At 44.3% G+C, this 23,003-nt stretch overlaps 1 protein-coding gene and 1 long non-coding RNA gene across 2 annotated transcripts in view; one reads left to right on the plus strand and one right to left on the minus strand.

Moving 5' to 3' along the window:
• FNDC3B (fibronectin type III domain containing 3B) overlaps positions 1-23,003 on the plus strand; it is a 351,337-nt gene that overhangs the window by 134,044 nt on the left and 194,290 nt on the right. The gene's annotated exons all lie outside the window — the stretch shown is intronic.
• Positions 17,670-22,148, minus strand: LOC141490727 (uncharacterized). Its single transcript, XR_012469320.1, has 3 exons — positions 21,299-22,148; positions 18,825-18,946; positions 17,670-18,179 (listed from the first exon to the last, which is right to left on the minus strand). It is a non-coding gene; the product is annotated as an uncharacterized LOC141490727 (long non-coding RNA).

The raw sequence follows: 23,003 nt of genomic DNA on the forward strand, positions 1-23,003 counted from the left end.
ATTTTCTCTTTTTTTTTAAAATCCTCCTCATCCCCCCATTCATGGGGGAAAAAAAAGACAAAACCTTCATGACAAGGGTTAGCATAATACTTAGCCTAGAGTTGGGAAGGTTAGTCTGTGCTAGGTGACTGACAGATATCTGTAGAGAACAAAACAGATTCCCCTGTTGTCCATCTCCAGTGAATGTTGGAGACCCTGGCCTCTCTCAGTTAATATATAGCATGCCTCATCCACTGCATTGATCTCTGTTCTTCAGTCAGCTTCTACTTGTTTCCAGATTTTATTTCCTCTGGTCGCTCTGGAGTCCTTGGCTTCTTATATTCCCCTACTTTGTGAGGAAAGGCTAACCCTTTTTTTACTTTTTACAAGGCAATAGTTAAGTGACTTGCCCAAGGCCACACAGCTGGGTAATCATTAAGTGTCCGAGGTCGGATTTGAACTCAGGTCCTCCTGATCCAGGACCACTGCACCACCTGGCTGCCCCCTAATCCTCCTTTAAGTTGGGGGGGGTGGAGAGTGTGGGCCTATCTCCAGGTAGATCTTCATTATCTAACATTTTCTGCTGGAAAGAATTAACTTTATAAAGTAGGATTGTTCCATTGCTATCCAAAACTGACAATCGCCATGTATTTCTTTCAGTGATCCAGTAATGTGTTATTCCTGACTTTTTTTCCCTAAAAATGAGGGAAGAAGGAGAGTATTCAGAGGCCTGCTGTTCAAATAGTTGAAGAGTGGGACCACTTTGTGATGATTTTGTAGGGGAGTGTATAGTGTGGTGCTTTGAGCAGCTGTGATTGATGGGTATGAGGTCCTACTCTGTGTAGATGGCAAGGCCACCATACCTTAGGAGGTGGTCTTTGAGAAATGGCATGGCCAAAGCAGGCTAACCTTTCATTCCTTCAGTCCTTGAACTCATTCATTCATTCATTCTTTCAACAAGCATTTTAGAAACCTTCTATGCCCTAATTAAGGATGGTGAGGTGACACGGTGGAATCAGGAAGACACCTTCCCACACTCAAATCCAGCTTCAGACACAGTGTATGATTCTGGTCAAGTCACTTCCCCCTGTTTGCCTCAGTTTCCTCATCTGAAAAAGGAACTGGAGGAGGGAATAGCAAATCATTCCAGATTCTTTGCCAGGAAAACCCAAATGCGATGCAACTGGAAAACAACTGAGTAACACCAAATAGCATCATTCTAGTCAACATTGATATCAGGGCTTTAAAGAGGAGCTTCTCATGTCCTCATCTTTATGTCAACTCCGAGGTGAGTGATATTATGATCCCCATTTCACAGATGAGCAAGCTGGGGCTGAGAGAGGCCAAGGGACCTGTTTCAGGTCCCCCCGCAAGTCCAGTGTGCTAGGGTCCTGTCTCACTGCCCTGGTATGACTCCCAAGCCACCCGTCGTGATGAGGGTGCTCTTCGTATAGCCACTTCACAGACGAGCGCCCTGAGGTGGAGGAAGGTGCCGGGGATTGCCCAGCGTCACACAGCCAAGGTGGATCCGAGGCAGGACTCCATTTGCTCTCCATTTGCCATCCTGTCAGCTTCCTCACATTCACAGGCCCCAGGGTCTCCAGACCAGCCCTCTCCTCTAACCCCCTAGGAAGCTGAAGACCTGAGAATGGTTTTTCCAAAGTTAGCTATTCTCAGTGATGGAAAGATCTAGAATCAGAAACTCCTCTTAGCCCCAGAGAGACTGTCTTATTGGAGCATGTGAATGTGAGTGTATGTGAGCCTGTGAGAGTGTGAGTGTGTATGTGTATGTGTATTGTATATGAGTGTGTGTAAGTATGGGAATGTGTGTGTGTGTGTGTGTGTGTGTGTGTGTGTGTGAGTGTGAAGGCCCCGGGGAATGTTGACATCAGGAAAGTCTTTATGTCATGCTTGGCTGGCCTGGTATGGGGGAAAGAAAATGACTTCCATGAGTCTTGGGGCTTGCTGCAAAGCCCACCTGCTCTGAAGCCCTGTAGGCTCCGTAAGTCTCATGTTCTGTAAAATGTGGGAGGTTGGGCAGAAGACTTTCTGGGGTCCCTCTGGTCCTTACGTCATAGCCCTGTGAGCTCCAGCTAAGCCCCCGGAGACTGGGTTAGGAGGAAGGGAGTATGGAAGAGGTGGGGGTGCCCTGGTGGCTGTGGGCCCCACTAGGCAGCATGTACAGTGTGGGAAGGAGAGGACATAACAAATCTATGTCAGTAGATGCTAAAGGGCCTCCATGAGAAGGCTGTGTTTTTGTTCGGAAGCTCTTCACCTTTTCAGTGTGGCGTTGCGGTCCCTTTGGCAGTCTTGCGAAGCCCATGGGACCTTTCTCCATAGAAACTTTTTTTTTAGATATTTCAAGGCAATGGGGTTAAGTGGCTTGCCCAAGGTCACACGGCTAGGTCATCATTAAGTGTCTGAGGTCAGATTTGAACCCAGGTACTCCTGACTCCAGGGCCGGTGCTCTATCCACTGCGCCACCTAGCCACCCCACAGAAACTTTTAAATGCATAAGGTTACAAAGGAAACCCCTTATATTACTATATAGTCATTGAAGTATTTTCTCAAAAACCATTCAAAGATCCCAGACTGAGGGAGGCACTGGACTTTCATAGGTAGTAAAAATGACCAAAGGTCTTTAGAGGAATCCATCTATCTCTCCTTTCCTCCCTCCTATCCATCCATCCATCCATCCATCCATCCATCCATCTAGGATGTGGCAGCCCTGGGGATGGCCAAATTGGGCAGATAGAGCTTTCAGTTATGGGACTTTCCCATGGGAAGGCCATTCCTTGCTTTTTCGGCCTTTACGAACTGTGGGTTCTGTGCCCCCCCACCCCCACCCAGGGCACAGCCTGGATGGGACCCAGTGTCTGGTCCATCTCAAGTGTACATTCTGGTCTTTGGCGAGACAGAGTGACCTCATGGAGGAGGGGCATCCTCTCTGGATGAGCCGGCTTGGTGGCCGTGCCCCAGTCCCCAGCGCTCTCTGGCCTCTGTGACTATAGTGACCTAGGCTGTGTGTCCTCCCTCAGTTTCCCATTGCCATGGGACTGGGGCTGGTTCTATCTCTGCCTCCTTTGTTTAAGATATACCTTGATTTTTTGGTTCTTTAAGGTGAACTACCAAATGCCTTTTTCTTTGGCCTGCTCCTGTCATCCTTGGGATTAATAGTTTTTAGCGCCTTGACCTTTCCTCCAAGGTTTCAGAAGATTATCATTTATTTCATTATTTGCCCAGACATTGTTTCTCCTCAGTCTTCCTTGGAGATCTGATCCCAGAGTCAATAGATACAGGATGGATGATCTTTAATAGCCCTTCACTTCTGACCCAACTCTCTCTGCTACAATAAATCCTAAAATGCTCTTTGTTTCCGAGAGTCTTCTCTGGCCAACAATGCCACCACCTGGGGTTACCCACCTGTATCAGTTTTATTTGCTTTAAGCCCTTGGTGGTTCCTACTCCCCAACTTTCTATAAATCTCAGGGATCTTGGCTCCTTGGAAATCCACGTGGCAGGGATTGCAGAAACTTATAGGAAAAATAGAATCTCCCTTTGGCTGTCTTATCATTGGCTCCCAACTTTGCATGGAAAATATTGGGCTTTCTTCTTGCCCTGCTTCTTCAACTTGTTATATTTTTCCCCTTTTTTGTCCCTACTGGTAACCCAGAGATCTATTACCTTTGAATGGAGATGGTCTTCTTCTACATAATCCCTGTGCATAATAATTCAGATTTTTTTCCAGATAGATAAAGCGCTGCTGCTCTAATTGGATTCTTTTAAAAAGGTTTTTTTTTTTGGGGGGGCGGAGAAAGGATTCTTTTCAGGATCTTTTCTCTTAAAGAATTAGTTTCCCAGCATTTTTGGTTTTTTGAAAATTATAAGGGTTGTCATCAGTCTGAAATATAAATAACAGTTAGTGAAACCTGAATTATTGATGGGAACATTCCATCCTATTGGAAGAAACATAGTGTGTCTTTTAAAAAAAGAAAATAAAATGGTAGAATGATAGCAATCTCTGGTGTAGACTAGAGCCAAACTTTATAGAGGACAGTTCTATTCGGTAAGGAAAAAAAGTGAACCGTAGCACATTGGAACATGTTTGCCAATATGGAGACACAGTAGCACTTTGGGGACTTTCCAGGGTATTTTAGTATATCCTGTGTTAACATTGCCCATTGTCCAAACTCCCAGTCCCTGTGCTCTATTATTTCCCTAATAGGCTTTTCAATATTTTTTTTAAAGTGTTGCTATGAGCAGCCATCAGTAAAGCATCTTCTTTGGCTTGGTTTTCTGGTGTGGTGAACCAAGATGGCAGCAGGTTCAAGGTCATGGCTATGAAGGGGAGCTTCCGTTTGTAGCAAAATCACCACTTAAGACTAGGAGCCGTTTAGTCCAGCGCCCTTGCTTACTAGGTGACGAAATTCATCTCTTGGCAAGATGGCCTAGGGTGTAGAGTGGTGGTGGAAGCTCAGGTCTTATCCCATCCCGTCCGCAGTCTCAGACCTATCTTATGTACAGGGAGGTCACACATGTAGTGTCAAAGGCAGGACTTGAACACGGATTCTCTGGTTCGCCAGAGTCACCTCCCCTTATTGATTAACCTTTGTACAACGTTTGGCATTGTGTTAGGTTGGGAACCTTTAAAGATAACCTGCTTTCTGTTGAATCAGATAATTGAAGGAACTATAGAAACTTTGAGGGGTGGGAGGGGTTTTGAGAAAGACTTACTCTCCTTAGCCCCAAACGGAAGGATTGTGACTGCTGAGTGGAGACAAATTAAGACTTGAAGCAAGAGGAGCTTGTTTAAAAGTAGAACAGGCTGCCTTGGAAGGTAATGAGCTCCCTGTCCCTGGAGGTCTTCAAGCAAGACTTGTTGGGATTCGGAGATTTTCCCAAGTCATATTGTCTAAGATCTTTGGAGTGGATCCTTTCAGATGACCCCCCCCCCCAGGTGGTCTTGGTAGTTACATGGTCCTGGTCCAGACTGGGGACAGCTTCGTATCCACAGTGGGAGGAGACGGGTCGCCACTAGAGGCTGGCGGTGCCGTCGGATGGCTGCAAGGCATCCTGGTATAGGAACACTACCATGAAGTTTGATTTGGCTCAGAACACACATTTCCAAATAGGAATTTGGATGCGAGACCGGGAGTCTTCTAAGAAAAGAAAGGGGCGGGGGTTAGGGGGTTTGGAAGGGCTTGAGGGAAACTAACCACGATGCAACTGGAAATATTTGGGGAACATCTGGGAATGTGGACATGTGAATTCCTGCTGTGGAGCCCCAAAGTGTGTGCTGTTGGCTTCCCAAGCAGAGTGCAGACTCCTCTCCCACCCCCCCACCCCCAAGCCTCCTCGGCTCCTGCACTTGGGGAGAAACCAAAGCAACACACTCTGGCCTGCCGTGCCCGGCTGCCTGCTGGCTTCCCCAGACAGTCCTGAGTGTGACCTGGCAGCCGGCGCTGCATCCTGCTGACGTGGCCTCCTGGAGCCCGGGCTGCGGCTCAGGGGAGGCGGGAGGCCAGAAGTAAGCCAGACCCCATCCTCAGGAAGGGCTGGGGGCCTCCACTCTGATCTCCTTTTGAGACAAAGCCCCGGCGGGCAAGGAGGGGGCCGCCAGAGACCTCACCAGTCAGGATTCCTCTGGCTAAAGGGAGGATTGCTCATGGACCAGTGTGAGCTCTGGGGGTGAGAGGGCAGTTGTCTGCTGTCCGAACCAGATAGACTAAACGATGAGCTGAATCCTCTGGCCCTGGACGTAGTGAGGGGTGGGTGAGAATCTGCCCTCTGACTGCCCCTCAATTGGACTGGATTCTGAGAGTGTTGAGATGCAAAGCCAACCCAGTTCACCCATTAAGTTCCCACCATAGTGTCACTGCCCCCATCTCCTGCGTGTTAGCTCCCATAGCTTCAGGCTGGGTGAGCTTTTCTGTCCCACTTTGGCTTCTGACTCATGATTCTTGGTTTCCTTTTTTCTTTTTTTTAAACCAGATCCAAAAAATGGCTTAGACTTTCAGAGCAGGTGTTTCCTGACTCAGTTGGACTGTAGGCCACTGAAGTCTCCGTGAGGCTTTCTGCAGAGGTGGGGAGCCTGATAACTCAGAGGTGGATGGGGAGCCAGGAAAGATTGGGGAAGGAGGAGCCAGAATTTGGAGGAGCTGGGTGCCCCTGGCAAGGTTTGCTATTTGGAAAATGATGACCCAGAAACGCATATAGACTTATCCTGCAGATGAACAAAGCAGGAATCCAGATAGTTCTAGACTTGCCCAAGGTCATCCAGCTAAGTCAGGATTCCAGTCAGCTTGATTAAGATCTATTTTCTGTTTCTGGAAAAAAAAAAAAGTCTGTCTTTCCAAACAGTGCTGCCTGTTGATAGTCTTGGGTAAGTCATCCAACTTCCTTGAGTCTTTGATAAAATGAGGGTGTTGAGCAGAATTTCTGGGTCCTTAGTCTGTAATATGATCCTAGGTGGCTGCCTAAGACTCAGAGGGTCTCACTTGGTTTTTAAATATCAGAGGTAGGATTTGAGCCCAGCATTCTTGGTTACTCCGCAGTCTTGACTCCCAGAGAGTCCAGTGTTCTTGACCCAAAGCCCAGCCTTTTCTCTAGCCTCTGGACCAAACTCCCCTCATTCTAATAAATAATATAATTGAACTCTGTAACTACAAGGAAAAATTGACCTAGAACTTTATAGGAAAAGCTCATCCCAACTTCCCAGTCTCATGGGATAATTAACATGTAAGAAAGAAAAATAAATTTGTATTGCATTGTTTTTGAGAAGCGTGTGTGCCAGCCTCCTGCTTGGTTGGACTTGTAAATCTGCCTGGGTCTCTTAGTAAGAACTAATGCGCCGTCCCTGCCGAGTGGTGGGTTTGCAGGTGGCAAGCTCAATGATCTCTAGCCCTAAAATGGGGAATAATTCAAGGGAGAAGGAGAGGAAGATGAAGGAAGAATGGGTTGGTGGGCTCTCTGACCTAGAGGAATGCCCCAAACAGAGTGTAATGCCTGTAGACTTCCTGATGCCTTCAGACACATTCTCCTGACTGGCACAGAGAAAAATCAGGAAATGCTTCGGAATGATGGTATTTGGCAAAAATGTCAGCCTGTGGGTGTACGTGACAAAGTAGTACTGCTTCCCTTTTTTAAAATAAAAAAAAATTTAATCTCCAAGTTAATTAATAGATTCTTCCTCTTACAGGTGGCTTTGGTTCATTAGGAATTCAGTGATCCATTCCCCAATATTTATTCATCCTCACTTCAATATTAGGGATGTGATTTTTGTCCACCGAGGTTAGTCCTTCATGGATGCCTGTTTCGAGAACAAGTGATAGTATGGCAGAAGCAGTATTCTTGGTGTGATGTGACCAGGAGGGGAACAGTGGGTGGATTATACCACGACTTTCGATGTTGAGTTGGAGGGGAGGTTGGGGGGCCTGGCTTAGGCCTTCGTGGGCTGCTGTCTGCAAGCTTTTCAAGCCCAAGCTGATAGAATGTGATCACTTGGCTGGCTAACGTGAGGCTAAAGAAAGAAAATTATTTCAAAATCACTATGAAATTTCTATGCTGGAAGAATGGCTATGGATCAGAATGACATGAAATTGGGAGTTTGTTAGGGAATTTTGTGAATTCAGAGAACAAGGGAATGGTGCTCCCTTTTCTGCATTATTTTTCTTTCAATTTTTACTGCTTCAGACCTCCTCCTTCTCTTCCTCCAACCCCCACTTCTATCTATCTCAGACTCCCCCAAATTTGTTCCAAGAATAATCTTAATATACAACCATATCCCAGGCCTAGAGGGAAGTAGTTTTGATAACTCTTTTTATTAAGTAATATATAATTCAGCAAACTTGTACTATGGAAAGATGAATTGAACTTCAATTGAATGAGAACAATTCTATTGAGAAAATGTCTGTTTCAATATTGGCTAGATATCTTAGACCATTGGGTTTGGCAGTCATGATGGGGCAGTGCATTTTATTAATTTTCTTAAGTAACTAGTCATTATGTCCATGACTTCACTGAAGATTTCAGAGCATTTGGGTTCTTTTTTCTAATCCTTACAACATGGTCTTTGGGGAAGCTGATTCTAAGCAAGATTGTTTTTGTTTCAAAGTAACCTCTAAATGGTGGATGAACCAGATTTGGCCCAAGCTTTCCTTGGTTGACCAATAAGCCCTGCTCTTCATAGGATAGGCAGAATTATGGAGTTGGAAAGGAACCTACACCACCTAATATATTCAAAAGTGATTTTTTTCATCCTGTAGATGCCAAGGCTGCTGTTCATTGTCCTTTGAGGCAGCTCTAATTCTCACACCCCCTCTGCTCTAAGCTAAACAATCTAAATCTAACAAAGTTTAGTCTGCTCTAGATTTAATTTGTATTTTTAATTCTGTCAACTTAAAAATGTCTGAGGGAGTACACCATTTTTGATTCAGCCAGTTTTTATTAAGCATCCTCGGTTAGACAGCGGTCCTGCAGAAATAGAATGGAAGCCTCCCCTGTCTTCATTGGCCTTATGTTGTACTTTTTAAATACTAAAGTTACTGAAAAACAAATAGTTTTTTTTTCTCTCTGTTAGCACTAGATCTGATGAGGAATCCTGTCTTGGTAGAGGGGGAGAGAGTACTGGCCAGCATATTTCCAAAAGCCCCCACACTCCCTTACCCAAGACTCCTCTGCAGGTGGCTGTGGGAGGAAGATTTCTCCAAATTTTCTTTGCAAATCTCTTCTCCAAATCCAGCCTTGTGGGGGAAGCTGTTACAATCAAGACTATCCCTCTCGGAGTGGTGGTAATAGGAACATTTTTATATTTACCTTATAGCTGCTAAAGAAAACTCTGTGTATTCAGCACCTCTGTAAAACTGTTGTCAGCAACTTTATTTCGTTGGCTTTGCTTTTTAAAAAATTAATTTAATATGTTGTGAGAAATTAGGTGAAATAATAGTGTGTTTTGAATCAAAATCATTTCCTGGGTGACTTCGGTTTTTCCCCTGCATCCCCTGGCTTAGAGAGTCTCCTGTTTGCACCCTCAAACTCCCACCTTCTCCGGTCTCTCCTTCCTCTGGTAGTACCAGGGGTCCACTGAGCCTTGGGTGCTAAGACATTTCCATCTGAGGGACATGAGAAAGTGTTTAGGTTAAAGTGGGGACAGTGGGGAGGTTTCAGTCTTGCCCTAAGGAGGACTGGTAGGATTGATGTCAATTATTTCTGCAATGGAAAGAGGGAGCATCTTGACCGGCTAGGATGTGACTAGGCAAAGACAGAGGGTTGGGAGGCGCTTCACCAGATTGAGGAAAATTTCTTTATATTTATTAATTAGATCCTAGAAACCCTAGTGCAAATATATTTTCTCATAATTAGATTTAACATTCCGTTGTTTAAAAAATTTTTTCTTTTATTTTCCATTGCTGAAATTGGAAATTTGTTCTCCACAAATCCTCTCCATTTTTCTTGCTCAATGACACCAAATAAACTAAAATCATCAGCTGTATCGAATTCCAGATCACATCACTGGCCTTGGGGGAATGTGTGCTTAGCACCTCCACCCCCTCCCCAGCCCATTGCAGCCCACGGAGGGCTCCAGAAAACTTTGTTTTATTTCTTCCTATCCTAAGCTAGTGACAAGTATATTGTTCTAAACAGTAATGATTTCACTATTTCAACTCTTTAGAGTATAAAACTCTGTTTTTTTTCCCTGTAACTTGAGTTTCATTTCGTGTTGGGTTGTTTTGGTCACAAAGAATATGAGAAGGCTTTTTTAAAGGCGATATCATTTCCTCCCTGTGATCTCAACTAATTTTTTAAATGAGAAATAGAGCTGAAAAACTAGATGCCAGGTCTCTTTAGGTGCATGCATGCATGTGTGTGTGTGTGTGTGTGTGTGTGTGTGTGTGTATGTGTGGTTTTCCTGAGGCCACCCGCCACCCCAGCTTCCACAAAACCTCACCCAGATTCCAGAATATTCTGAGGATCTACCCTTCCAAAACTATGACTCATCTTTCCCCAGCAGGGCGAATCCTGAGAGCAAGACTAGCAGTAATAGCAAAAGTGATAGATATAGTATCTCAGAGCAGAGTTAGTTTTTTTTTTTTTAAACTAAGATGGTACAGTATGAGTAATTGCTATTTATCATTGCACCTGTACCCCCCGAGGTTGGGGGCAGAGCCAGGCACATTCAGGTACCATGTGTGGCCAAGATGCTTCCTCCAGCTTCTCCCAGAGGACCTGGGTCCCCTTCCCCTTCCGAGCCCCCCACCCCACCCTGGCTGGCTCTCTTCTCTGCTGCCACCTCTCCCCTTCTAGTTCTACCAAGCCCATTTTTTTTTTACTCTTCCAAGAAGGATTAAGGTGATGGAGACAGGGGAATCTCTTCTTCAGACATCATCATCACATTGCTTGGCCTCTGTTATCTGTCCTCTTCTGTGATTATTAACATCTGGGCTGGGCATGAGGGGCGAATCTATGTCAACCCTGCTCCTGCCCTTCCTGGTAAAGACTATCAGGGAATTTTTATTGGATCCTGAATTATATTGATGAAACCGCTCAACACGAAAGGAAGTTTTCAGAAAATAAATTAAAATTAAATAATGTTTTGCATTGACTGATTTTAGTAGACCTGGCTCTTGGTGCAGCTGCCCCGGAGGCCACCGGGGACCTTGAACAGTCTGGAAATCTCTATTTCTGTGAGGCTATTTTGACACCGAGTGACAGCTGCAGATGACTAAAAAGGGAACTGGGAGAATGGAATATAAAAAGGACCACGGTCCAGATTCATTTATGAAAGACTCTTTTAAAAAAGTGACAAGGCCATCCTGTTTGCCTGACAAGACACCCCACCTGTCTGTCCACCTGTGTCTGCCCATTGATTTTCCTCAGTATCCCTGACACCATGAAATGTAGACTCAAAGATTTATAGAGTTTAGAGCCAAGAGAACCTTCAGAGGTCATACCATAACATCAATGTGTAACACTGGTAGAAAGACTAGGACAGCTATGACTCTGTGTTTTCCCCGAGGACCTGATATCTGCCTTTACAAATGAAAAAGCTGATGCCTCTAGAGCCTGCCCAGAGTAGACCCTAATTACTGTGGATTGGTGTGTTGGTCAGGGACCTTGTCCAGGGTGCTGGACTCAGCCTTCCTAATCTTCCATTTAGCTTTTGTCTCCACCTTCCTTTAAGCATCATTTCCAACAGAATTGATCTCCATTTCCCATTTTAGTTCATACTCTAGTTTTTGAAAGACTTCCAAATTCCAGTATTACATTATTAATGGACCGTAGCTCTTGAGCCACAAAGAGACCTCAAAAGGAAACTGAGGCCCAGGGAGGTCAGTTGGTTAGCCCATTCTTAAGTTCCTCCTCATAAGATCACAGTAGGCCTTAAAAGTGCTCAGTTGGTTATGGTTGTTCTTCAAAAATCCAACAAAACTATGTTGGACCATAGAAAGCAGTGGAAGGGACCTTGGGGTCCTTTGGTCCTACCTTCTTATTTTGCAGATGGAGAAAGCCCCAAGAAGCAGAGCAGTTTGGTGAAAAGCCTTAGTAGCCTTGGCTTCATGGGAGATCCAGGCTTGAATTCTGCCTCTTACACTTAACTAGCCCTGTGGCCATGTACTAGACCCAAACTCAGTTTCTACAACTGAAACATGGTGATGGGTATACCCAGAGTGCCTACTCCCTCACTTGTGATTAGCTGATGGGATGGCAGGGGTAAAGACTCTTGCTAACTCTAAGCTGTTAAGTAAAGGACAGAAATAATAACTGTGTTTTAATAAGAAGATGATTTAATAAGTAGCATCTGAGCTGGGATTTAAACCCAAGTCTTTTGATGCGCAGTTTAGTGACTTTTTTGTTTGAATTGCAAGTTTTTGAAAGACAAAGACAATTCCTAGACTCCTAGTGAATGGTGTAATAATTGGTGCATAGGACTTATCCTGTATGTTTACTCAATAAAGGAATGAGCAGAAAATTGACTCTTAGCTTGCATTAGAAAAGGAAAAAAGACAGTCCATTGAATTTCTTTTTAATAACTCTGATTTTATCAGTTTGTAGAAACTCCCTTTCCTGATATAGATCAGGAACTTGTCTGTAGCTCAACCACCAAAAGGTTCACCAGTTTTACCCAAGGTTATGCAGCTAGCAAATATTTTGAGGGCAGGACTCTTAGCCAGGTTACTGTGACCTCCAAAACTTGCTTTTATCCACTACTCCAGAATGCCTCTCTTTGAGTCGTTAATATAAAGCAACAGTTCTCTGGGTCTGGCTTGAAATTTTTATGCACAAATAATTTCATGCCTCTGGCTATCCGGTCTGGTCAGGTCGGGTCAACCTGGCTCAGAGCGGCCCCATCTCAGCCGGCCATCTCACTGCATTCCACACCAGATTGGCGGTAGCCTCCTAGTTCCTTCTCCAGACTTTGCTCAAGACTCTGTCTCTGGGGACCAACTCCAAAAGAACTTGATTGGCTGTTAATGTCACACCTCTCCCTCAAGAATGTGTTTTGGGGCCTCCCCCACCCTCTGTCATAACCACCTCTGAGGGAGCCTACCTAACGTCCAAGGGAAGCTTTCAAAAGAATTCTTGAGCGATTGAGTGTGCGGAGGTAGTGACTCAAATATTTTGGTTTTAAAAAACCCAACAACTATAGACTAATTCATTAAAAAAATCCTTTTTATGGGACTATTATTTATCAATTAATAATTATCATAATTTTTTTTCAAGGCAAACAGGGTTAAGTGGCTTGCCCAAGGCCACACAGCTAAGTAATTATTAAATGTCTGAGGCTGGATTTGAACTCAGGTACTCCTGACTCCAGGGCCGCTGCTCTATCTACTGTGCTACCTAACCACCCAATAATTACTGTTATTGATAATAAACTTTAATAAAGGATTTAAAACTATTATTTAAGGTTTATAAAGAGCTGATTGCTACTGAAACAACTGAACAGAAATAGTATTCTCATTTAGGCATCTTATTAAGCACCTACTTAATAAGGCACCTTACTAAGCACATCCAATGCCTTCTGCTATTAGGGTACTTTATTAAGCATCTACTGGTACAGTGTCTTCTATTAAGCATTGCCATCTGCTATTAAGATCCTATGTTAAGCACTTACTGTGTATAATGCCATCCTGAGTGTGGAACATCATATCGCTTCCAATTTGTACTTGACACATAATGCAAAGAAAGCAGTGAGTTACCCGTACAAGCCCATGTTGTCCTCCAGAAGCAGGATAGTTCATGTCCACAGGTAATTCTTATGTCACATAGAATGTGGACCCAGGAGGGAGGGAAGAGTGGAAGTGGGTCAGTTGAACTTCATGGGACGGCTTAGGTGTAGACAGCGATACTTTTGAAGTCACAGAGAGGACAATTTTGTTTAAACTTAAGTCTAACGTCCATTTCTGCTCTACGTCAATGATTGAAGACTTTATCTTGAGTCCCCTCAACGGTTAGATCAGATGGATTTCCAGTTTCTAGGAAAATTGAGCCATTGGGTATTTGTGAGTCGAAATTTCCCTTACATGCTGACTGCAGAGTCTCAGAATGAACCACAAGTTACAGGTGTTCTGAATTTCAGTACTGTAGGTCAACTTCTTCCAAAGTTACTGTGCAGCAGCAGATAAACCAGAAATGTTGAGTGTCCACAACAGTTTAAGCCCTTGCTTCGTTATTTTTTACATTGAGAAGTGTAATCTAATCTTAGCTTTTGAGAATGTTTGTCATTGCCTTATAATCCTAAATATAGTCACCACTTAGAGCAGCCTTGAACTTTTACTATAATTATTTTAATTTCTTTTCATTTGATTCCAATTATATTATAGAGAAAAATTTTCAAGATTTAGTAAGTCTAGATTTATCCCAAGTATAGGATAAAGCTCAGGGCCTGATTCCACTGTAGATTCAACTTCATTTTCAGAAAATTCAACAGAATAATAAGACTTTGGACCATTTACTTAAAAGTAAGAACTTTGTACTTCTGCTTCTTGTAGATTTGTTCTGAAGCTTCACTTGGGAGAAAAACCCACTTGGGACTTGGGTTTGATTCACGGATCCCATTTAGTCAGCAAACAGCCAGTCCCTCTTGCTCCAGATGCTAAAACATTTTTCCCCTCTGAACCTTATTTTTTTTTCATTTTCAGTGATTTTGTTTCATTTCTTTTATTCTCTTCTACTGTTTTTGCTACCCGCTTTAACTAGATTTTTGTGAAAAAAATCAGCAAGCATTTACTAAATGTTCTCATCTACTATGTTAGTCAACTTTTTTCTGTGTTGAGAACATAAGAACAAAAAGGAAGCATCCCCCTTCCCTCTCAGAGCTTAATCTGCCCCCGCCTGCAAAGAGGTTACTAGGTTACTTTTAAAGGAGGGGGGAATTAGAAGCGTGCAAGCAATGTCGGTACCTCTAAATTTATTTAGAAAAATATTCAAAGTAAATAATATACATGGACTGATGACAAATTCTTAAACTTAAAAAAAAGGCAAAATATCTTGGAAGAATTAGGCAGGAAAAATTGCCAGAATACAGAGCATTGCTAAGTTCCCAGATATAGTATTGATCCTAAATTAAAATTTGGTGGAACTTTTAAAATATGTATATATGTGTATATATATATATATATATATATATATATATGACTAATCAGTATACTCAATATCTCCATGTTACATGGAATGAAAAGCTTTCAGATTATATAGACTTAGCAGGAAATCAGAATCATGTGGGCCCAGGTAAGGTGGGTGCATTAATGTTGTCAGAGTGAACTTCTGGGAGATGACCCCAAACCCAACATTCATGAAGCTTGGGAAATTCAAGCTTGGAAGATCACTCTCAAGGTCAGAGAATCATCCTTGCAGAGTTCCGAGGGGTTTCTGAAGCTCTCAAAGCCAACCTGTTTTGCATCTTTAGAAACTGAGGCACAGAATGATTAGTAACTGACCTCAGCTAGTAGCTGAGGTGACTTTTGAACTCGGGGCCTTCTGACTTTAAGTTCAATGCCCTAGCCAAAATATCACACAAATTTTGATTGAAGTGTTAAGTCCATATAGTTGAGTTTAAATTTTTTATCCATTTGTTTTTTTTAAACCTATAATATTCATTCTGGAGGAAATTACATTCTACTAACGGGAATAGGATTGGGAGAGGGACTTAGATTTGTTTTTTATTTGTATCCAAGGCTTCATGACCCTGTTCGGGGTGTTCTTGGAAATGATACTGATGTAGTTTGCCATTTCGTTCTCCAGTTCATTTTACAGATGAGGAAATTGAGGCAGGCAGGGTGAAGTGACTTACCCAGGGTCACTGAGCTAGTAAATGTCTGAGGCCAGATTTGACCTTAGAAAGATGAGTCCAGGCTTCTATAGAGTTAAATAAAATGTGATTTAGTGAGTGACAGATTAAAGGAGAGGTTCAGAAGCAAACATTCCAGGAATTTGTAAGGAGGGAGGGAGTGTTTTTAACCACCGAGATCTAGGAATGTCACCTTTGTTGGACTCTGAAGGGGCAACAGTTGGGGGGGGTGCATTCTTGATGAGGGAGCCAACTTGGGTTAATTCATTGAAGTCAGACCGAACTCTGGGGGATAGTCTCATCATTCATTTTGACTGGACTGGAGAATGGTCCAAGGGAAGCGGGGAGAGGGGCATCCCAACGCCAGTTTGGAGTCTTGTGCAGTGGCAGTAGGGAGCCACCGAAAATTTTAGGGTGAGGGGGGAGCTGAGGAGGGTCAAGAACAGGGGCAGCGTATAGCATCCATGCGTGTCCCTGTCTAGCTGAGGGCTGGTTGGATGGGTGGGTGGGCTCCTGGGGGGTCCGGTCTCCTAGAGAGAGGCCCCCGTGGTTATTAGCCTTTCCCTACCTCACAGGACGTTGGCCCGCCCTCCTTCATCACCGGTGAGGTTGTGGTCCTGGCCGAGATCCTCTTTCACATGACTGGTCAGTCGTCCCAGACCCGAAGGCTTGCAGAAATTTTAGCTGACAGGCAGCACATTTTTACAAATTTAGATGACCAAACACAGCATTGATGAGAATAATTGTGGTTTGGGAAAACAGAATCGGAGCCATGAATTCGGAAGGAAAAAGGAATCCACAGCACATTTTTACTTATGGTTTTCATTCCCCTAGAATGGGAAGGCGCACCCTGGATGACTTGAAGCCAGCCCAGGGGCCTTTCCCAGCCTCCCCTCTACTCCTGACTCGTCTTTTCTATCTCCGGTGTAATTTGGAGCTCACGTTGCCCATCAGGAAGCTGACCAGTGTGGGTGGTTGGCAGCTCTGCCTTAGACCAGACTCCTCGGAGGGGCCTCAGACAGTGCCTGGTCCATCCCACTCCTGACCATGAGTCCCCTCAGCAGCCACCCCCAAGAGGTGTCTGACCTTGGCTTCATGACCCAGTGAGGGGGCTATCTCCTGGGACAGGCTATTCCCCTCTGGGATAGCTCCCGATGTCCAGATTTCCTAATACTTCTTCTTTTTGAGTCTGAACCCATGCAGGTAGCTAGGTGGCATTGTAGCAAAGAATGGAAGACCAGAGTTAGAATTCTACCTCGGTTACCAGCCGTATGACATTGGGAAAGTCACATAGCCATGCCAAGCCTCGGTTTCCTTATGTGTAAAACAGGAATGTAATAATAATGATTATGATTATGATGATGATGGTGATATCTACCTGTTTCCTCATCTGTAAACAGGGATGATGATGATGATGATGATGATGATGATGATGATAGGATCTACTTCAAAGGCTTGTTAGGAGAACCAGTCATCACATACAATGTGCGCTGCCAGTCTAAAAGCGCTATATATGTACTAGATATCATTAGTAGTTATTATATTAGTTTATCTGAGCCAATCAGCTGTCTGTCATTTGAGAAGAATGTCATAAATTACCCACATTAAGTTGCAAATTTGGGGTGAAAAATTTTCTTGGAGCTCAAGGGCTTATTTTGATAGTTTAAGTGTGTGTGTGTGTGTGTGTGTGAGAGAGAGAGAGAGAGAGAGAGAGAGAGAGAGAGAGAGACAGACAGACAGACAGACAGACAGACAGACAGACAGAGACAGAGACAGAGAGGGAGATGGGGAGGGAGAGAGAGGAGAGGGAGGGAAGGAGGGAGAGGAGAGAGGGAGGGAGGGAGAAGATCTTTAAGGTTATTACTGGAGGTTTGTCATGTCTCATAGAAGAAAGGGGAAAATAGTTTGCTGCTCTTATAAAAGCTAAATATTATCATCCTTCAAATAAAATTAACCTAATGTCTATGTGCATGTGTCTGTATATTAGCTTGGATGTTTAGAGGGGTTGCAAGAGTTGGGAGTAAAGGCGAAAATTCATGTGTGATTGTGAATCTGAAGAAATTGGCAGAAGGCAACTTTTACCTAGGAAATCAGGTTTTTAAAGGGCATATGAATCCACATGAGTATCTGGAACATCATTTGTATAATTAGGGAGATAACATCATACTGTCATTTTCTTGGAGATGGGCCCCTTCCCTTTTCTTTTCCATTTTAAAAATAGCTCCAGTAGATGCGCTGTCCTTTCAGGTAATGGGTGTACCATATTGAGTTTAAAAGAATGATCAAATTACAGTATTTATAGCTAATATTCAGGTATAGAAACTTAAAAGTCACTAGCTAGAAAAATGGGGGTGACTTCCCATCACCCCCACTGTCTCCTTGTTGTGGCTGATCATGGAAGCATTGTTTACCTTTCTGGAGTAAGGTGGATTTCACCAAAAAAGGTGTGCTTGGAATATCCAGCTATCTGGCGGGAAGGATTCTTTTCTTTTTTTTCCTTTCCTCCCCTCCCTCCTATTTTGGTATCTTACATTTTAGATAGGAAGCCATGGTTTGGCCCAAATCAATGCTTGTAAAAAGTATATTGTGTCTTAGAGACATTTTTCGCCTCCCTGTGGGTCTGGTGAAAAGAGCACTTGGATCAGTCTTCAGAAGATCTGGGTTCAGATCTCTATTTGGTGATTTCACAAGAATCATAAACACAGAGTTTGGGAGGATCACAGAGAAGGGATCACAGAGCCAGCGGTGCAAATGAGACATTTTGAATGATGTCAACTTTATAGAACTCAAGCCTGGTTATGTAAATGGACATCCTTGTACTGTGCCTCTGAAAGGGGGCATTCAGTGACCTCCCCAAAGCAGGGTCATCCTTTGCATTGGGTCATTCCGTCCACTGATCCTCCGGTGCCTTCTAGGAGCAAGCAGAAAGAGGTCAACGGTCAGGGTGAGGACCAAAGAATCAGAGTTTGAGTTAGAAGGGACCCCAGTTTACAAATGAGGCAACTGAGGCCCTGCAGGTCTCAGGCTTATCTGATATCACTGGGTGGCTGGCAGCAGATTCAGGATTTGGCCACCTTCGTGCCTGCGTCACATCACCCGCTGTCCATTGGGCTGTTTGTCCACCAGCCATGATTGGCTGTTAAGTGCTGTAGTATGATGGATGTGGCCGCCAGAATGGAAGAGCCGCAAGAATTGCGTCCTGCGTCCTGGCTCCCTGGACTGGTGGTCCAGAATGACCCTGCCAGCTGGGATTTTAAATGCAAAAAGCTCCAGCCTACACTTGCACCTGGTCCCGGGTTCGAGGTTCCATTTACTTCTCTGGGCTGACCCTGCCTGGTTTTCGCATCCCTTGTATTTTCTCATCTCTCTCTCTCTCTCTCTCTCTCTCTCTCTCTCTCTCTCTCTCTCTCTCTCTCTCTCTCTCCTCACCTTGGGGGATGCAAGCTCCCTCTGTTTCCTTTTTGGCTTCACATCCCGAGGGGCTGGCATGCAACACCCAGTGCTTCAGCTAAATGGATCCTGGATCTCCTCATGGGCAGGGTCTGTTTGCATTTACCTTGTAAAAATGCCAGAACCTGGCAGCTGCTTGGATCAGCTTCATTTGAGTCACGGTGGCAGCTGAGGACAGGCCCTCCACCTGCCCGGCTCCGGGAGGCCTCAGGTGTTCAGGACGAGACTCTGTCAACAGAAATGTTGTTTGCTGTCTAGAGTTATTTCTTCATTCATCTTAGAGTCTCCTCTCCCCACCTAACTGGTCTGTCTTCTCCCCTCTAGAATATGCCTCACTTTAACAAAAAAAAAAAAATAATCTATCTGTCTGTCTCTTCCATCTATCCATCTGTCAACAGACACACACACACTCATACACACAGTTCTTAGTTTTCTACACATGTGTGTATACACCCACCCCTGTGGATCTGCTCCACATTTTGACTGTGTGTGCACATGGTGCTAGTTCATTAATTGATTGAGCTCAGTTTGTTTCACTCTATAGAGATGAATGCTTTCTTAAACCATCAAGTTCAAAGAATCTTGGTCCAGTGGAATGGGTGAGGTCTTTTTTTCATTTTTTCAAATTTTCTGATGACTTGGGAAGGAAGAATGACTTCTGTGTTCATCTGCAGACTTCATACAGTACACTCTTTCTCCTAATTCTGGTGTTTGTGTTTTTTTCCCCAAATGACTTATATTGAGTGAGGGCAAAATAAACAAGATGGCAGAATGATTTTCAACCCCAGTAAAGTACCCCAGAAGGATGGTCGTCATCATGAAGTGAGGGCAGGCTCCCACTGGATGGACTTCAGGTGGTTGGCCTTGGCTCCTCCCTTTCAACATCCCTTCCACTTTCTTCCCTAGCCAGGATCCTGAGCAGAAACTGTCTCACATCCATCCCGTTCCCTTCTGTTTGCCCCAAGAAGACTCTGGAGCTTCTAGATTCAGATATGGCCTCTGAATCCTGATGGTGGGGAATAGGAAAGGAGGGATACTTTGAAATTTGGATCCTCAAACCCAACCAAGACCATTGGGACTTTGGAGACCCTTCAAAATATGAGGAAACTGGTTTTGGTGACTGGCTCTCAGGACACATAGGCTGAAGAGTCATTTGAACCCAGGTTTTTTGACTTTAGAATCATGATTTCTAAAATTATACCAGATCTCTTCCATGTCCTGGAATAATAAAATGCTAATAGCAAAAGGAACAGTCATAGGGTTTAGAGATAGAAGGGGGACCTTAAAAGCCATCTAATTCAAACTCTTTATTTTAGAAATTGGGGCAGGGAGGTCCTGAGAGAGAAGTGACTTTTTTAGGGTTCAAGGTCTGAGGACACCTTCCTTTGGGCCAGGCTGCCTTTCTTTAGATCTTAGAAAATGATACTTAAAATCCCCTTCTGAAGAAACTGAGGCCTGGAGAGGGTGCCTAAGGTGGTAGAGATAGAGGCACATCTCAGAGTAGGGTAGGCAGGTGCAATTCGGCACCACTATTTTGAAAAAGCTTCAAGAATGCCACTTGATTTTGGACATGATTGTGATTTCTTCATCATCTCCCCTCTTGCAATTGAAATCATCCTGGTAAAGGTCAGTAAGCATTTATTATTAGCTAATATACACAAGGCTATCTGCAAGAGAACTGGGGGTGAAGCAACCTTCCACCTTCCATGGTTCTCCTCTATCCAAAGAAGGGAAATTCATGTTTTTTTTTTCCCCCCCTTGGGAGGCTAATTCAACCAAGATAGTAGAAATGATCTTGTATCAATTTTCTATTTATCTGTGTACGTGTTACTTCCTCCCAATAAAATGTAAGCTTCTTGAGGGCAGGAACCTTGCTTCCCATCCTTAAAATGTTCTTCCCTCAGACTTTGGACAGGGAAATCCCACTGGCTCAGAACAAGGAGATGGCTCATGATTTTGAGCTAGAAAGGGATTATTTATACTTTGGACAACTAAATTTTAGAGAACGTGAAAGACACCCAGGGTTACACAATAAGTAGGGAGGATCTGCTGAATTATAGGATGTTTAAATAATTTTGTCTTATTGCTTCCAAATCCACTTGATAATATATACTTAAATTCTCTCTGACTCTCCATCAAGTACCCTTTCCCCTGGCTGACCCTTCTCTCTCTCCATTGATTGGTCTTTTGATATAAAATAAAATAGTTGGATTTTAAAAATATTGTAAATACCTCGGAACTTGAGGGCTGAGAGAGTTAAGTTCGGATTTTGTTTAGAAAATGTGAGTTTCAGACCCTTCTGGCTTATTTTGTTGCCCAGCAGCTGTGTATCTGTGTTTATATTGATAACCGTCAGAGATTTCACTATTTACATAGTTTCCCTCTTAGACACTGAAGTGGTCTGGCCGTCCATTTCTCACTGTTTCTCACTTAAGACGGACCGCTCAAGTTCATCCTTCCCTCCATCAGAAATCCCCAAGAAAGACCTTGCCTTGGGCCAGAGAAGCCTCCTTTCTCCAAGTTGCCTTCAGAATAAATCATTGCTGTTTGGGGTCTCTCCTGGAAGACCGGACCACTCACCTCTGAGACTTTCTATCCTTTGAGGTCCTTCCCTTTGGTGGGAATGCTGGCCTCCATGTGGCTCGAGAGAAAAAGGGATGTCCCAGGGCTCCAGAGGGCTACCCAAGAGGTCCTCTGGACCCTCTGAAGGACCCCCAGCACCTTCCTGCGTCCTGCCAGAGTGAGTCCACCGGCTACCCAGGGAGACCGGGGGGTGAGGTATGCAAGGAACCCGGAGATAAGTTGATTACAAACTCAAACTAAAGTTGGGGTGCAGCCTGCAGGAGAGGAATGTTCTTTCAAGCAGGCCCGTTTTTGTTTACAGCAAGGACTGGAGCGAAATCTTGGAGCACAATTTGGAAGAGCTTCTAGGATGAGTCACAAATTTCCTGGCTGCCGTAGCAAGACAAAATAATTAAAAACAATTTCATACACAGGATAAGCCAGCCAGAAAATCCTCCTCTAGGGACCGGCTTCTCTGACACCCACTCTTTGGAAGTGGAGGGCTGAAGGAAGGAAGAGAGGCTGCCCTGCTGTGAGACTGTGGAGGCAAAGCCGGGGCCCTTCTCTCTGGACCCTAGCTGTGGTACCAACCCGGCTCCCTGTTCCGAGAGGGTCTGATTCTCATTTGTATCACAAGCTCCATCTAATCCTTTCCAGGGCTCTATTTTCTGTTGGCCCCCCCCGAGATTCAGATTTCCGTGGTTTGATTAAACTCGTGAAACACTCTTTTGGGGAGGTGGACCTGGGGAAGGTGTAAGTTGGGGGATTTAAGTTGTCCCCAGTGTGCCACTGGGGGCTGCCTTAGTCTCCGGACCTTCCCTTGTGTTGCACCCTATTTCTGGAGCTGGCTTCTTATTCTGGTGTCTTCATCTCCTTCCATTGCATCACTTTTTCTAAGGTCTCGCCCACTTTGGACTGTCTTCCAGTGATGTTGAAAAGGGGTGGACGTGGACTGAAAAAGTGGGCTGGGAAGCTACGCCTCTTGCCCTGACTTCTTTCCATGTAATGAGAGATGGACTCCCAGTGGACAGACATCACTGGGGGGAGGAGGGAGACCCCAAATCTGAGGACCTAGTGAGAGCCCTACCCACCCTTGACTTCCTGAAACCCTTGTAGTTTTTGGAGGTGTATTGGTGAACCAGATGAAACCATCATACCATCCCGAGACACCTTCCGGAGGACTGGTGCCCTTACAGGGTTGATTGCCTCTACCCCATCTCTGCACTTCACCCAGTGATGAATCTTATTCTACCTTTGTCTTTAAGAGGTTTTAAAAGATCTATAGCCACAAGACCACTACCAAATTGTAAGCTAACCTGCTTAAGTTCTTTTCCCACTCCCCCTCCTTCTTCTTTCCTTGAAATATTAGCCAGTGGATCAAAACAGACCCTCAGCAATCCCTGGCCCATGGCCTCTTAATAATTTCAGACTGAATGATACTGAAAAGCCACGGACAGTCAAACCTCATGAATTATTGTGAAAAATGATGATAGCTCACGTCCTCCATCTCTGGTTATCTCAGCTGGGGTTCATAGTTTTCCTCTACTGGGAACTCTCTTTAAAACCCATTTTATGGATGAGGAAACCGAAGCTCGTTGAAGTTGTGTTGCCCAAGGTCACGGCCAGTGGTGGTCATCGCTTTCTTCAGGTTTGCCGGGGTATGAGCTGCCTGGATCCCAGTAATCGAAGACCAGAGGCAGCAAGGCAAAGGATTTCCTCTCTA

The sequence above is a fragment of the Macrotis lagotis genome, chromosome 6 (genome assembly GCF_037893015.1).
Source record: "Macrotis lagotis isolate mMagLag1 chromosome 6, bilby.v1.9.chrom.fasta, whole genome shotgun sequence".
Taxonomy (NCBI): domain Eukaryota; kingdom Metazoa; phylum Chordata; class Mammalia; order Peramelemorphia; family Peramelidae; genus Macrotis; species Macrotis lagotis.